The sequence below is a fragment of the Schistocerca piceifrons genome, chromosome 2, assembly GCF_021461385.2.
Source record: "Schistocerca piceifrons isolate TAMUIC-IGC-003096 chromosome 2, iqSchPice1.1, whole genome shotgun sequence".
Lineage (NCBI taxonomy): Eukaryota > Metazoa > Arthropoda > Insecta > Orthoptera > Acrididae > Schistocerca > Schistocerca piceifrons.
In genome coordinates, this window is record NC_060139.1 from 200,403,466 (window position 1) to 200,421,412 (window position 17,947).

Genomic DNA, 17,947 nt, shown 5'->3' on the forward strand with positions numbered 1-17,947 from the left:
CACTAGAAAACACTGCTCTGTATTGAAATAACTCAAGATGTCGAGTAATACCAAGGTACTACAAATATCCGTAACATCTTATCACAGATAAGACGGTCCTTAAGACTTGTAAGCTCACATTTATTACAATAAATGACATACCTGAAATGTTACCACTCTCATTATTACGTCAGATAGGTAATTCACGTAGTAAGTTCGTCGTATTCATGATTTCCTCAGGAAAGTAACATACCGTACTTATTATTTAACACAAAATAACATTAAAAATTTAAGTTATTCACAAGCAGCTAGTTGAGAATATGTATGAACTTCAAATCACACGACGAATCGTCTCGTTCTGCATATGGATTCAAACCCAGGGCATGCAGACTAAGCAAAGATTTCGTAACTGACGGAAACTAACAGTCATTCCTGACTAGGCATACAGAGAGTGATATACCTCGATTTTAGACAGTATCAGTTAGCAAATATCAACTTTAAATTATATAACGTAAACATTTTTAACGGAAGCGAATTCCTACCCAGCATCTACGTCCTTGTTAACGAACTACGAGAGATGTTAAATATTGCTTCTGCACAAGTAACTTATTTGAAGTGCCGTGAGGTAAAGCTTTGTGTTGGACAGGGATTCGCACACAGAACCTAACTGGGTTGTCATCGAAGCACAATCGACTGTGACATATCGGATTTTCTCGGCAGTAGCTAGATGTTTTAACTGAAATGACGAGACGAAACATAATTTTTTTTTCCCAGGACTCCAACCTGGCACCCATCACTGTTATATTCTGGAGAAAACGAACTTTAAAAATGGATTTGTTACACCAGCAGCGACATGTGAGCATGTTTGAACTAGAAATAACACGATGAAGAGTTCAGTGATGAGATGGAATCGAACCCCACACATATCGTTGTTGACTGCACACAAAGAGACGTCAGGTACCGAATTTTTCTCCACCAGCAGCTCGGAATAACATCCTTGAACTTACAGTGATCTCGCAAACAGTTCTGTGACTCACTGGGACTCAAAAACGTCAGATATCGTTAGTGTTGAGAACGAATAAAAATACATTAAAAATCAAAATTATTATCCACCAGCAGATAGGTGTTCTCATGCTAGAGCTTGAAAACACGTAATGAAAGTTTTAGTGCCGGGCCAGGATTCGAAGCCATTCACGTGCAATATGTGGAGATATTGAGGAATCTGCAGTTTCCGAACAAACAACAAATTGTAGTCAAACTGTATTGTCACGAAGGGATCAAATTCCGCGTTAAGGGCGGTCTGAGTTGCATTCCCACTTCAGAACCAATTTTATCGACATACAGAAGCTCAAATAAAAGATGGAATAAGTGTCCTGTGACCCTACATAGCGTTTGTTTCGTCACTAGAAACAAATAACTAGTATGTTTGTTGTTGTTGTTGTGGTCTTCAGTCCTGAGACTGGTTTGATGCAGCTCTCCATGCTACTCTATCCTGTGCAAGCTTTTTCATCTCCCAGTACCTACTGCAACCTACATCCTTCCGAATGTGCTTAGTGTATTCATCTCTTGGTCTCCCTCTACGATTTTTACCCTCCACGCTGCCCTCTAATACTAAATTGGTGATCCCTTGATGCCTCAGAACATGTCCTACCAACCGATCCCTTCTTCTGGTCAAGTTGTGCCACAAACTTCTCTTCTCCCCAATCCTATTCAATACTTCCTCATTGGTTATGTGATCTACCCATCTAATCTTCAGCATTCTTCTGTAGCACCACATTTCGAAAGCTTCTATTCTCTTCTTGTCCAAACTATTTATCGTCCATGTTTCACTTCCATACATGGCTACACTCCATACGAATACTTTCAGAAATTACTTCCTGACACTTAAATCAATACTGGATGTTAACAAATTTCTCTTCTTCAGAAACGCTTTCCTTGCCATTGCCAGCCTACATTTTATATCCTCTCTACTTCGACCATCATCAGTTAATTTGCTCCCCAAATAGCAAAACCCCTTTACTACTTTAAGTGCCTCATTTCCTAATCTAATTCCCTCAGCATCACCCGACTTAATCAGACTACATTCCATTATCCTTGTTTTGCTTTTGTTGATGTTCATCTTATATCCTCCTTTCAAGACACTGTCCATTCCATTCAACTGCTCTTCCAAGTCCTTTGCTGTCTCTGACAGAATTACAATGTCATCGGCGAACCTCAAAGTTTTTATTTCTTCTCCATGAATTTTAATACCTACTCCGAATTTTTCTTTTGTTTCCTTTACTGCTTGCTCAATATACAGATTGAACAACATCGGGGACAGGCTACAACCCTGTCTTACTCCCTTCCCAACCACTGCTTCCCTTTCATGTCCCTCGACTCTTATAACTGTCATCTGGTTTCTGTACAAATTGTAAATAGCCTTTCGCTCCCTGTATTTTACCCCTGCCACCTTTAGAATTTGAAAGAGAGTATTCCAGTCAACATTGTCAAAAGCTTTCTCTAAGTCTACAAATGCTAGAAACGTAGGTTTGCCTTTCCTTAATCTTTCTTCTAAGATAAGTCGTAAGGTCAGTATTGCCTCACGTGTTCCAGTGTTTCTACGGAATCCAAACTGATCTTCCCCGAGGTTGGCTTCTACTAGTTTTTCCATTCGTCTGTAAAGAATTCGTGTTAGTATTTTGCAGCTGTGACTTATTAAGCTGATAGTTCGGTAATTTTCACATCTGTCAACACCTGCTTTCTTTGGGATTGGAATTATTATATTCTTCTTGAAGTCTGAGGGTATTTCGCCTGTTTCATACATCTTGCTCACCAGATGGTAGAGTTTTGTCAGGACTGGCTCTCCCACGGCCGTCAGTAGTTCCAATGGAATATTGTCTACTCCGGGGGCCTTGTTTCGACTCAGGTCTTTCAGTGCTCTGTCAAACTCTTCACGCAGTATCATATCTCCCATTTCATCTTCATCTACATCCTCTTCCATTTCCATAATATTGTCCTCAAGTACATCGCCCTTGTATAGACCCTCTATATACTCCTTCCACCTTCCTGCTTTCCCTTCTTTGCTTAGAACTTGGTTTCCATCTGAGCTCTTGATATTCATACAAGTCGTTCTCTTATCTCCAAAGGTCTCTTTAATTTTCCTGTAGGCGGTATCTATCTTACCCCTAGTGAGATAGGCCTCTACATCCTTAGATTTCTCCTCTAGCCATCCCTGCTTAGCCATTTTGCACCTCCTGTCGATCTCATTTTTGAGACGTTTGTATTCCTTTTTGCCTGTTTCACTTACTGCATTTTTATATTTTCTTCTTTCATCAATTAAATTCAATATTTCTTCTGTTACCCAAGGATTTCTACTAGCCCTCGTCTTTTTACCTACTTGATCCTCTGCTGCCTTCACTACTTCATCCCTCAAAGCTACCCACTCTTCTTGTGATAGAGATCCCACATTTTGCCACTCCTCACTTTATTGTGGTTCAACCTAACGTCTGCTTGGTAGAGAAGGAATATCGTGTTTAACGTGAATGTCAGATCTCAATGCCACTATACCTTCTTCACTTGGGGTAGCCAGAAGAGAACAGAATCTGTCTCCCCTTATCAAAAATCATCGGCAGAAGTTGGAATCGAACCCAGACCATAAGTATATGAACCTAGCATCAACACAACAGACCACCAAATTCTCTTCTCTATCACTCATTTTTCTATCATAACAATGTTGCGCCACACTGGATGAGAATTCCGACACACAGGCTCCCTGTAGTGGTTTGCAGCATGTTCAGTACATTCATTTACTTGGTTGACCGAATCGCCATGAACTAGCTGCCTCAGCTACCCAGTGCATACATTCGACTCTATTTTGTTATCACCGAAATAAAATCACGTAACTGACACCTACACAGAACTGCCAATAGTGTAGGATGCAGAAATTTAAATAGGACGTCTGATTCACATTCCTGTAACTGGGTTTAGGGACTGGAGCGTAGTTACTGATAATATTCAGAAATGACTGCAAGCTAAGCTTCAAAACTCAATAACTCTCATTGTTGTTTTTATATTTCTTTCGTAAGTGTACTCAAAACTATGAATCTCATTGACGAACGTTTTCTTGCCTCGCCGATAATCGAGCACAACTAACAAATAAAAATAAAAAGAATGTGTGTGTGTGTGTGTGTCACTCTCTCTCTCTCTCTCTGTGTGTGTGTGTGTGTGTGAGAGAGAGAGAGAGAGAGAGAGAGAGAGAGAGAGAGAGAGAGAGAGAGAGACGAGAGAGAGAAACAGTGAGGGAGAGAGATAAAAATAAAAAAGAATGAGAGAGAGAGTAAAAAATTGTTGGAAAGAAACTGAATCATGGTATGTAAAGAAATCTTTCATTCAAATGACACGTTCCACATCATTACGGAATGTCGTATTCATGATCTATGGAACAAGTATTAATCTAATCTAATCTAATCATATAATATTGCTGACTAGTCTTGAAGAAGCACGAATTACAGAATTTTTCGCCAATATCTGTAACCAAAACTAAACTTGAAAATAAAAGACGCCTATTTTTGTAATAATCTGGGGCTCCTATAAAGACCCTTTCGTCCCTGTTAACTAACCACGAAAGATGTGTGATATACCTCCATTCAGAAGGAACAATGTGTTCATGCATTTAAAGATGAAGCGCATGATGTGAAGTTCTGTGACGGAGATACGGACCCAACACGAAATTGGATTGTTAACCAAGTAAAATCAAATGATACGTATCGGTGTTTCCTACCAGCTGCTAGATGTTTGAATCTAAAATAATGATGCAAATTTTTGTGCCTGAGTGGCAATCGAATCGCACACGTACCGTCCTTCTTTATCATCCACGAAAAAAGCTTAAGTAAGACTTGCTTACTCACCAACAGTAAGATGTGTGCGTGTTTGACCAGAAATAACGACACCTACTGCGATTGTTGGCAACACATGAACAGACATTAAAAATGCACGTTAATTTCCACTAGCAGACTGGTGTGCACGTGATAGGGCTTGAAATGAAATTATGAATATTTTTGTACTGGATCAGGATTCGGACCCACATACTTACCTTTGGAGAAGGCCTAGAGAGGACTGCAGTCATTGGATAAGGAACTAAATGATTGAATTATACTGTTCCGAAAGATTCAGATCCTCAAAAAAGGAGATACGAATTCGAATCACAGTCCAGTACCAAATTTTTCAACTTGTAGTTCAATCAAGTACAAGAAAAATAAGAACCCTGTTCCTTAAAATGGTTATCGGTTCATCAAATAAAATGAAATTTTCTAATGTAAGTAAGTTTACTGGAGACAGTATTTCTGTTTACCATGACCTCCGCCTGTGTCATCTCCCAACCTAAACCGGCTCTGCCCAGTTGGTAATGAAGCAATGTGATGTTTAATTCAGATTCTGGATTATAACGTCTTTCTCTTGAGGTTGCCAGAGGTAAAGTAAATCTGTTTGTGCCTCTTAAAATTAAATTCCTGAACCCCGCATTGCACCTGTGAAACGTTCGTTCCACCAGACCATTGTGGCCACGTTTCCCAGCCTCAGGAGTGTGCTGTAACGGATGATGTTAGTTGTGCTCGATTATCGGCGAGGCACGAAAACGTTCGTCAATGAGATTCATAGTTTTGACTACACTTACGAAAGAAATATAAAAACAACAATGAAAGTTACTGAGTTATGAAGCTTAGTTTGCAGTCATTTCTGAGTATTATCAGTAACTACGCTCCAGTCCCTAAACCCAGTTACAGAAATGTGAATCAGACGGATTATGTATTCCAGGCCGTAGCAGCCGCGTCTTTGAGATGTCAGCTATGGTCACTTCCCAGCCCACTATAGGATCACATCGGTTCGTCTTCTTCCTGCTCGCAATGTAACTGAGATTTGGCAACAAGGCAAGGTATGTTTGGCAACTCCGTGATCGACGAGTTACTTCCTGGTGTGCACGGAATTCAGCCTCCAAGTTCACTTGATTTTTCCTGTCATTTCAATTGAATAATCTGAGTTATTATCGCTTGAGCTGTAACAAAAGATTGTAAATTTACGATTTTCAGCCCAGGAAAGTCATTGCACGTGAAAATCGCATCTAATATCGCCCTTTAAATAGCGGTTTACGAGTTCTAGCCACTATTACTCTCGTAAGAGGAAACATAGACGCATGCATCTTCCCCAGCTCTGTGGAAACGTGCTAACCTGTGAGAACGCGTCTGTTATGGTTTGCGGTTCCAGTTTTGCTGACTGTAACGTTTTTATCCCTTCTGTGAAAGAGCTACAAGCAGTCAGATCACACATCGATAATTAAATGGCAAGAAAATACTTTCGGCTCATAGTGCAATGGTGAAAAACTTACAATGCTGCACAACAGGTAACGCCTCTTTCCGCTGCTGACAAGCAAATTTTGGGTTTCTAGGAATACATAACTTTATTTATGAAATGCCACATTTGCCTACCACTTGAGTATGACACAGCATACCAATCAAACACAGACCCAGTCGAAATCTAAGTGATTAGTACTTTACTAATTCGTGCCGATAGAGGCACACTTGTGTACAGATACTCAGTTTTATTGGCTCAAATGGCTCTGAGCACTATGGGACTCAACTGCTGAGGTCATTAGCCCCCTAGAACTTAGAACTAGTTAAACCCAACTAACCTAAGGACATCACAAACATCCATGCCCGAAGCAGGATTCGAACCTGCGACCGTAGCGGTCTTGCGGTTCCAGACTGCAGCGCCTTTAACCGCACGGCCACTTCGGCGGGCTCAGTTTTATTGAAACAGACTTTCGTCGTAAGGTTATCGTGGGTAGTTTTATATCATTTCTTATAATAGAGTGCACAGTTTTCATAAGGTTTCTTTTTGTATTGTTAAAACATTAGTTAACATGAGAGAGAAATTAATCATCAACGACATATGCGAATTCTCAGATGTCTATAACAGTCTGACAATGCACTTACAGTTTATTGATTACATGCATGTAGAAAACTTGTTCTGAGTTAAAGCTGTCAAACAAGGTTTGATGAAGAATAAAATGCCACTGCCACACGACAGCTAATGTAGGAAATACTTGTATTTTGGCACAATGCACTCTCGCCATACATAATACAAAAGTTTCGAGATGCATCTGCAGCCTGGCCATCCCTCGTAAACCTGAAAAGAACAAAATGTCGCAGAAGTTAGCCTTTTTTCCACATCCGACTATTTTGGGGTGAGAAGTGAAGGGAATTATATTCAAAATTCCATTATATCGATAACTTCAGCAGACAGCAGTATTGCGTTTTAAAAAATGTAGCAGGGAATGTACCCGAACACGCGAAGTCTTATCATCAGATCGCGACGCTTACCATTACGCTACTAGCTGACACAGAGCTACAACACCTCCAGAAGTCAACAACAATTATTCCAAAACTTCAGCATTGCACAGTGCTGTGAGATAATGCATATGGCCGGATCTAGACTTCTGAGAGACAGACAGTTACAGCTTTTCTTTTGCACTGCACGACGTTTTCAACAAACAGCGCAATAGAGTAGCTCAAGTCGAAAGGAACACTTCCTATTTAAATTTCTGCATCCTACACTACTGGCAGTTCTGTGTAGGTGCCATTTACGTGATTTTATTTCGGTGATTACAAAATAGAGTCGAATGTATGCACTGGGTAGCTGAGGCAGCTAGTTCATGGCGATTCGGTCAACCAAGTAAACGAATGTACTGAACATGCTGCAAACCACTACAGGGAGCCTGTGTGTCAGAATTCTCATCCAGTGTGACGCAACATTGTTATGATAGAAAAATGAGTGATAGAGAAGAGAATTTGGTGGTCTGTTGTGTTGATGCTAGGTTCATATACTTATGGTCTGGGTTCGATTCCAACTTTGCCGATGGTTTTTGATAAGGGGAGACAGATTCTGTTCTCTTCTGGCTACCCCAAGTGAAGAAGGTATAGTGGCATTGAGATCTGACATTCACGTTAAACATGATATTCCTTCTATGCCAAGTAGAGATTAGGTTGAACCACAATAAAGTGAGGAGTGGCGAAATGTGGGAACTCTATCACCAGTAACCTTTCTTATACTAGTTATTTATTTCTAGTGACGAAACAAACGCTATGTAGTGCTACAGGACACTTAATCCATCTTTTATTTGAGCTTCTGTATGTCGATAAAATTGGTTCTGAAGTGGGAATGCAACTCAGACCTCCCTTAACACGGAATTTGATCCCTTCGTGACAATGCAGGTCGTCTGCAATTTGTTGTTTGTTCGGAAACTGCAGATTCCTCAATATCTCCACATATTGCACGTGAATGGCTTCGAATCCTGACCCGGCACTAAAGCTTTCATTATGTATTTTCAAACTCTAGCATGAGAACACCTATCTGCTGGTGGATAATAATTTTGATTTTTAATGTATTTTTATTCGTTCTCAACACTAATGAAATCTGACGTTTTTGAGTCCCAGTGACACACAGAACTGTTTGCGAGATCACTGTAAGTTCAAGGATGTTATTCCGTGCTGCTGGTGGAGAAAAATTCGGTACCTGACGTCTCTTTGTGTGCAGTCAACAACGATATGTATGGGGTTCGATTCCAACTCATCACTGAACTCTTCATCATATTATTTCTAGTTCAAACATGCTCACATGTCGCTGCTGGTGTAACAAACCCATTTTTAAAGTTCGTTTTCTCTAGAACATAACAGTGATGGGTGCCAGGTTGGAGTCCTGGGAAAAAAAAACTATGTTTCGTCTCGTCATTTCAGTTAAAACATCTAGCTACTGCCGAGAAAATCCGATATGTCACAGTCGATTGTGCTTCGATGACAATCCAGTTAGGTTCTGGGTTCGAATCCCTGTCCAACACAAAGCTTTACCTCACGGCATTTCAAATAAGTTACTTGTGCTGAAGCAATATTTAACATCTCTCGTAGTTCGTTAACAAGGACAATAGATACTGGGTAGGAATTCGCGTCCGTTAAAAATGTTTACGTTATGTAATTTAAAGTTGATATTTGCTAACTGATACTGTCTAAAGTCGGGGTATATCACTCTCTGTATGCCAAGTAAGGAATGACTGTTAGTTTCCGTCACTTACGAAGTTGGTTCAGATGGCTCTGAGCACTATGGGACTTAACATCTGAGGTCATCAGTCCCCTAGAACAGAGAACTACTTAAACCTAACTAACCTATGGACATCACATACATCCATGCCCGAGGCAGGAACCGAACCTGCGACTGTAGTGGTCGCGCGGTTTGAATCCACATGCAGAATGAGACGGTTCGTCGTGTCATTTGAAGTTCATACATATTCTCAACTAGCTGCTTGTGAATAACTTAAATTTTTAATGTCATTTTGTGTTGAATAATAAGTACGGTATGTTACTTTGAAGAGGAAATCATGAATACGACGAACTTGCTACGTGAATTACCTATCTGGCGTAATAGTGAGAGTGGTAACGTTTCAGGTATGTCATTTATTGTAATAAATGTGAGCTTACAAGCCTTAAGGACCGTCTTATCTGTGATAAGATGTTCTCTGATATTTGTAGTACCTTGGTATTACTTTACATCTTGAGTTATTGCGATACAGAGCAGTGTTTTCTAGTGGTGACTTGCTGGAACCATTTTCAGTAGTCAAACGACTGTACCGAGGGGCGATTAGAGGACCTGATAGATAGCTAGCTGCGCTATGTGGGTTGCATTCGAATCAGGCGAAATGCAATTCAGGTCGTTCGGATACTTTTGAGCACGACTGTACATATTGACACAAGAAACTTAAGTTTGTCTTTACAACTGAATATCCAGTCCTTCAATCCGGCGCATTGCATCTGGAGTTGCTAGCAGGAAGTTCTCTTCAGCACCGTGATAGGCTCGAATCCTGCATTCACTGACAATGTGGTGAACAGTATGGTATGGAGCCCCGCAGTCACTGGCTGGATTAGGCACCTTCTTCCACTTAATGAGAGCATCCCTGCATCGGCCATGGCCGGTACAGATTCTTTTGAGAGTAGTCCAGGTCTTGCGTGGTAGGTCGAATCCACTTGGAAGTTTAGCACCTGAGAAGATGTTACGCAGTCGCACATCTGTCACTGCTTCCCACCGACCTTTCCATTCTTCGAAAGGTTTGAAATCCTTAGCAACCACGTCAGCGGCATCGCACAGTGTTGGATGGCGTGATTTCAGTCTCTTGCGAATTAAAAGTGACTGGTTGCTATGCTCGGGTAGGTTAGAATTCCTGGAGATCTTGTGGAATTCTCTCTCATCCGCGTAGATCAGGAGGCATTATACCTGTTAATAGTGGAAGCCAATAAACTGGAGTAGATCTGATTGCGCCAGATATTATGTACATTGTCGAATTCAGATGGATGTTAACAAGCCTTGTATGATGACTGTTCATCCAAATAGGTGCACAATACTCAGCACTTGAGTACACCAAGCCCAGAGCTGAAGATCGCAGGGTGGTTGCTGAAGATCCCCAGGTAGTTCCGCATAGCTTAAGGAGGGTGTTGTTTCGAGTCCTTAACTTTTGATCTAAGTTAAGAAGGTGGTGTTTGAAGCATAGTATACGGTCCAGGATGAACACATAAAAATTATGGTACCCTAATGTATTAGTTTAAATAACGTTAGATAATATTCTCCGAAGTACCAATACAGCACATATGTCAATACCTTCATTTTTTCCTGCTCTATCGCCAAACAATGGACATCTTAAAAGGCAACTTCCGCCCCTTTGAAACCAAATAATTAAAATAGCACCATGTACCACGGTATAAATTTAACAAAGAGTCCCAAATATCAGTATGATCCAGCTACAAATCTTCATTACTGTTTAAAGACGATGCCAAAGATGTATACGTGATGTAAGAACCTAACAGTAAAAGCGAAACCTACCTGGCACAGGCTAACCACAGATCCACTGCAACTATACATCAACCACACAGTTTTGTGACAACCTATCTCCAAGAACTGAAAGCGCCCTCGTCTCAAAATCCTTGATAACTATGTACCCTTAAATAATCACATACACCAGGCCTCAAATATTATGTTTACTATTATGCCCTTGTGTGATAAACACAAACACCTGTCCGCAGGAAACTAAACTAAAATACCCACATCAAACAGTATATTTCTCCATTATAAAACCTTCCTAGGAATGAAAACCTAGGAACTCGAAAACACATTTAAATATCTACAATGTATCTGCTACAACTTCAATGTTGGGCACAGATGCCTAAGACGATCTGGTGCCCTCTGATATCTAGTCATGCACAATACTTAAATCTGTAGGCCAGTATACCGTCAGATAAGGTGTAACAACAATAAAAACTGTGATACATTATTGTTGTTAAATTTATACTGTGGTATACTGTGTTGTTTTAATGATATGGTTTGGACGGAGGGAAAGTTTCCTATTTAGATGTTCATTGTTTTTACCTATGACGACAGCCATGTGTTTTTTGACTGTGATTCAGGTTTATTCTTTCTTTGTGTTTTATACGCTTATACATTCCTAGACTGGAGCAGGAAAAACTGAAGGTATTGACATATGTGCTCCATTGGTACCTTGTAGAATATTACCTCGGGTTACTTCAACTTCGTTGTTTTAGAGTTGTTTGGTTTTCAAATACTGACATTGTGTAATTGTTCTTTGGTAACAAAACAAGGACTGAGGATGGCGGTAATGTGGCGACAAAACTAGTCGTGTGATAAAATAGAAACATTCTCAAGAAGCAGCTGTGCTCGTACTTTTTCTCATATATATCGTCAGATGAAGTCTCTCGTCCGAGCAATAAAATCGACATCCATAGATTTTAGTGTACCTTTATTAGTTTTGGGCCTGAATCCATCGTCAGACCGAAGAGCTGACTTCTTTGCAAGTTTTACATTTGTGTCCTAAAATATAACAAGGTTTTGGTGATTGCAAATTTTACGAAAGGTTCCACATTTGCGTCCTAAAATATAACAAATTTTTTGTGATTACATAATTTTAAGCTTATATATTATGCTCTATGCATTGTACTTACTTACTACATATTATAAGAGGGAGGTTTTGTTTTCTTTTACGATTCATGCTGATTAATGAACTGAACTAAATACAAGCTGGCGGATGTATTGGTTTACATCGGCTGCTGATCTGATGTGTGAAAGAACGTGATAAGTGTACAGATATGGCACACTTCTGGAACTAATACAAAGATTCTTCTACGTAGAACAGACAATTTTATATGGATATCCATTTAATTATTTAGCTTTTAATATGCTGGTGATAACCAGTGAAGAAATTTCTCTCTGTCAGTTAATTATTATTTCTGTCATTTAAAATTATAGGAGTTGTATGATATTTTGGAGGCAAATTACGTTTTTTAATTTTATTTAATCATTCAAGATGGAGTCAGGTTTCTGTGAATCTGGTTGCATATTTCTAATTCCTCTAGCAAACCCATCTGTACTTCTTTTTCAGCAAAGTTTCTCTAAGTTTTCTGTGATACTTATCTCCGTGTGTTGGGCCAAGTGAGTAGCAAAAGATGACTTATTTAGTTTGTGTGCCTGAGAGCATTCATGTTTTCATGGTACCGTACACTGAAACTCCTACGAGTTTGGCCAATGTAGAACTTGAGGCACACCGAACAATTTAGTTTTTAAATGTTAGCCTGCGGTGTACTTCACTTTTTAAATTTAAGCTATGAACAGTTTTGTCTTTCATTTTATTGTTTGTGGAAAAAAGTAATCTTGATATTTTTGGCATACAATAAGTTTGCAGTCTGAAGTGGTATGCAGTCATAGTTCATAGAGTTTTGAGGAGTTATTTGCGCTTAAGTTCTATTTCATTTTGACTAATAGCTATTTTTGTTATTGTGTTTGTTTTTAATTCTGTTGTGGAGTTTAATGGTGGTTTCACAGCTGTAGCCATCATTGTGAGCTATAAACTAATAGCTTCTTCTACTCTTCTACTTCTTGTAGTTTATCTTGAGTGTCCAAATGGATTTTTTCCATTCTGTTGAGCAATGCCCTATAATACGACATTTTGTGTTGCTTAGGGTGACATGACCAGCTGTTGATTGTGACATACGTTCTAATGCGTTTTTTTTATATATTTTAAAGTTGTGTTTACCACTTTATTTAATACTTTTTGCATACAAGAAATTTATCCTATTATCAGTTTCACGCTCGGCAGTAAATTTTATGTTTTGTTAGAGTTTGTTAAGCTCAATTGCAAACTTATCAATTTCTTCTACTCTTCCATCGAATAAGATAAGTGCTTCATCCACAAGCGTTTGTAATATATGATCTTTTTCATTATTGTCATAGCGTTGTTGAAAAAGGATGTTTCGAAATGAGTATTGTAAATGCTGGGTAGGAGGCTAGCTAGGCAACCGTCCATTGCAAGGCCATCTTTCTGTTCATAAAATTTATTGTATAAGCCTAAGTAGTTACGTGATGGCACCAAAGGTAAAGTTTCAACAAGGTCATAAATTTCTGGTAGTCTCATCTTCTTATATCCAAGAAAGCTATTTTTAATAACTGAAATTGTTTCTTTTACTAGTATATTTGTTAAAATTTAACAACAGGATATTCCTAAAAGCATTCCGCAAAGAGAAGAATCTCCAAGAGCACCCTGATTTCCATGAAAAGCAAAAACTGGTAACATGTGAACTGAGGCGAGTGCTATAGACATGAGATCTTAAGTTCATTCCATGTTTATGAATTCCAGAAAGTCCGCCTCGATAGCTGAGTGGTAAGCGCGGAGGAATGCTGTGCAAAGACGCCCGGGTTCGATTACCGGCTGGGTCGGAGATTTTCTCCGCTCAGGGACCGGGTGTTGTGTCGTTTTCATCACCATATCATCCCCATCGGCACAAGAGACTTGCACCAGGCGACCGGTCTACTCGACGGGAGGCCCTCGCCACACGACATTTCATTTCAATCCCACAAAGCTTTCGACACCGTTGCTCACAAGCTGCTTGTGATCACATTACGTGCCTACGGAGTATCGTTTCATTTGTGTGACGGGATTCGTCATTTTTCGTCGGAAAGGTGACAGTTCGTAGTAACCGACGGAAAGTTATCGAGCAAAACAGAAATGACATCTTAAGTTTGCCAAGGAAGTGTTATAGTCTTCTGTTGTTCCTAATCTGTACAAACGATTTATGATCAGCGCTCTTAGAGTGTTTGCAAATGTTACTGTCGTTTACTGTCTAGTAAATTAACTGGAAGATCAAACCGAATTGCAAAACGATTTAGACAGAATATCTCCATGCCAACTGACAATAAAAACTAAACAATAAAAAATTTGAGGTCCTCCAAATGACTACTAAAAGAAGTATGTTAAATTTTGGTTACATGCTAAATCACACTAATTTAAAGTTTGTCGATTGTACTATATACTTACGAATTACAATTACGGATCATACTGTAGAACAATCACTGGCTTCACACCGGTAGGAACCTGTTGCCCAGTACGCACCAAGCACTGTAGCAAGTCGGTTGTCGCGTGGTATTCGTCGGTGGTATCGCAATGGGCAGCCGAAAATGAAGTGGTCGGTGTCACCGTCAGCGCCGCAATCACTTAGGGGCGAATCAATCAGCTGTAGCAGACAGAGGTGCAGCCAGAATCCTCTCTGGTTACAAGCGGTGGTAGAACATGGTAACAGGAAACGTTCTGTGGGACATACCAAGGGAGTACGACGATCGTACGGCGATATGTGGTAGTATATGTACATAATGCCTTCCACTTTGTGGGTAAGGTAGATGCCACTTGTTGCTGGACAAGGTTCTGATCTGCCGACGGCCGCCTTGCTCTAGGTTTGTGTAAGGAACATTTTTGTATGCATTTGTCCCGTGGTGTACGGTACTCTTAGAGAGAGCGTCGACGGTTTCACTGCATCTGATACCATTGTATTTTGTGATATTGTATGTTAACCGGGGGCCTACAAACGACGGAGGGGCTCCGTCAAGAGCCGCAGCCGCAGTGGTCCACAACCTCATGACGACTACCACAGTCCACTTCACCCCTCCGCTGCCCCAAACCGAACCACTCTTTCAGGGTTATTGTGCGGTTCGGCCCATGGTGGAACCCCCAGGGAACGTCTCACACCAGACGAGTGTAGCCACCTATGTTTACGTGGTAGAGTAATGGTGGTGTACGCGTACGTGGAGAACTTGTTTGCGCAGCAATCGCCGACATAGTGTAGCTGAGGCGGAATAAGAGGAACCAGCCCGCATTCGCCGAGGCAGATGGAAAACCGCCTAAAAACCATCTACAGACTGGCCGGCTCACCGGACCTCGTCAGAAGTCCGCCTGGCGGATTCGTGCTGGGGACCAGGCGCTCCTTCCCCAACCGGAAAGCCGTGCGTCATACCACACGGCAAACAGGGCGGGCATCTGATACCATGGTGCCCTTTACCCACAGCATGGTTATTTTATTGTTACGACGCTCTAGTGATGCAGTACAGTCTGTGATCAGCTACACCAAATAATGATTTGTATTATTGACAAAATGATTCCGTGTGAGCAGTAATGCTGATTGCGAGTTCGACAGTTCAATGACTGTACCTTTATCAAAGCCATCTTCATATTGAAGACCGGCTAGAATTGCGGTTTAAGTACAAAGTCTTCCGGGTGGAGCTGGAATTGGCCTCTGTGGTGTGTCTTTTTTATAATATGCACTTCCTAAGCTGTCGGGAGTACGTGATCCATCTGTGTACAGACGGTGCACATGTTCCCATCGACTTAAAAGCTCCTCGAGCAATTGCGAGCTCATATTAGGATCCATGTGTCGTGTATCCGTTCGAATGTGTAAATCTGTCATCGGATGTAATGCGTCACGGGTTGTTCGAAATGAGGAAACGATCTGGTGATAACAGGCATCCGTTATACCGCTACCAAATACAGCATGGCCGACTGCAGTCCCGGCGAAGTTTTATGCGAATAACCAACCAAAATTTATGTCAAAACTGTATTAATCAGACGCTAATAAAGCATAAAGAGCAACTGACTGCTGGACATCATCTATCGTTTCCATGATGGATGGCGCTTAACCGCTTAAGAACTGGCATCACACGGTGCAACCTGAAGAAATGGAGATATAAAGACAGTAACTCATGTGAGTGCATGACAATACAAGATCATCAACATCAAAGTACATGCTCAAAAAGTGGCAAAACTTGCACAGTACCAGACCTTATCATAGTAAAAGATAAAACATCCAGATAGCTGATTACTGAAAATGTGCGGTATAGTTGGTGATCCGACCATGTAAACTAACGACTGTGTGTTGCGAAGCGTCACGGTGTTAACTGGCGCGTAATCTTTTTCTGCATGCCTGTGACATCTGTTTACCGTGTATGTTTAACACTTCATTCAGTCTTGGCTGATGCTTTAGCACCATAGAAAACTTTTAATCTATTTAAGAATAGCATCGTCTTTCTCTTTCTTTAGCGTTTTGTCCCACCTGATGGCTGCGTCCGCTGAATGGATTCGCTGTCTCCATTTTATTCAATTGCTGTCCATGTCTGGATCAAGATCCACAGCCTTCAGGTCGCTGTGCAGATTTTCAGCCCATCGCTGTTTTGGTAGTGCCTCGGGCCTCTTTACCATGAGTTGCACCGTGCATGCTACCTTTGCTGTAGTATTGTCCTCTGTGCGCAGCATGTGTCCAAACCATCGCAGACGGCTTTCTTGTATTTTCTATTGGATCAACGTGACCCAAAAACGTTTGCTGGTGGTATCATTCAATACGTAATCCAGTGGAGTGATGCTAGACGTCCGCCTCGGTTTCTTCGTCTCCATGACCTCTCCATCGTCGTTCTACGCCTTTTGTAACTGGCCAACACTTTAGTGCCATAGAAAGCCACGGGGCGGATCAAAGTCCGATAGGTCCGTGACTCAAATTATTCTTCATCCTACGATCGCAGGTAGGTCTTGTCCTTCGCCAGCTCGTCCAGGCTGTTCTGCGCACTTGTGTCGAACTCGTCTTAGTTGGCCATCGCTAGTGATTGTAGAATCGACATACTTAAATTTAGTTACTCGTATTGGGTCTCCATCAACGCTGATGGTCTCAACATCTCGTGGATCTGACGTTATGCACTCAGTTTACAAATTTATTCATTTATTTTGAGCCGCAGACCATCCTGCTCAATTTGGTCGTTCCACTCCTGTCGTCAAGTACAATATTATCAATTTCAGTATTTATCAAGTATCCACTCACCACTTTGTCGTGTATAAGTGTCTGGTGCTGAAACTGTTAATGATATATACTTGACACCCGGAAACCTTCCTTAAACCTGATGTAATGGTATCCTTGACCTGAAGATGGCCACTTGACTGCCACTGGTTATTTATAAATAAATACGTTTTACAGCAACTTTCTACCTTTTGTTGTACCGTTTTTCACATGCATTGAAGCTGTACAGCACTGTCTATAGAATTTTTTTCCCATTTATTGATTTTCGATTCCCCCACCTGGGGAGGGACGGGCTGACAGCAGCTTAATACGCTGGTCTACAGTGGAGAGGAATGTTAAACAAACAATGCTGAGAGAATAAACAATATAAAAGGGCGATAAAATGGTGACTTTGTTAATAACAGTTAAGTGGCGGAAAGTCGCGGAACTTAAATTACAAAAACGGTGACCGTCTGGTTTCTGTTAACACGAGATAAAAACACAACTAGTGACAGTATGGTGGCTAGTAGAGGCAGGAGAGCGACATATGGGGGGACGGGGGGAGGACCTGGACCGATGAAGGGGAAAAAGGGGGGGAGAGGAAAGGAAAAAATGGGGGAGGCGATGGGGGGAGGGGACACAGAAAAAAGAAGGGTTGGGCGGACGTGAGAAGGAGTGGGAAAGGCCGTGGAGGGGAGAGGAAAAGGACTTGGTGGAGATAAGGGTGGCAGAGAGAGGGTAGGTGGAGAAAAAACAAGATGGAAGGGGGGGAGAGGGAGCCTGGGAAAAGGACAGCGGAAGGG

The 17,947-nt window shown here is 41.1% G+C and overlaps 1 protein-coding gene across 1 annotated transcript in view; it reads left to right on the forward strand.

The window, feature by feature from the left end:
• LOC124776247 (galactoside alpha-(1,2)-fucosyltransferase 2-like) overlaps window positions 1–17,947 on the forward strand; it is a 191,660-nt gene that overhangs the window by 69,034 nt on the left and 104,679 nt on the right. The gene's annotated exons all lie outside the window — the stretch shown is intronic.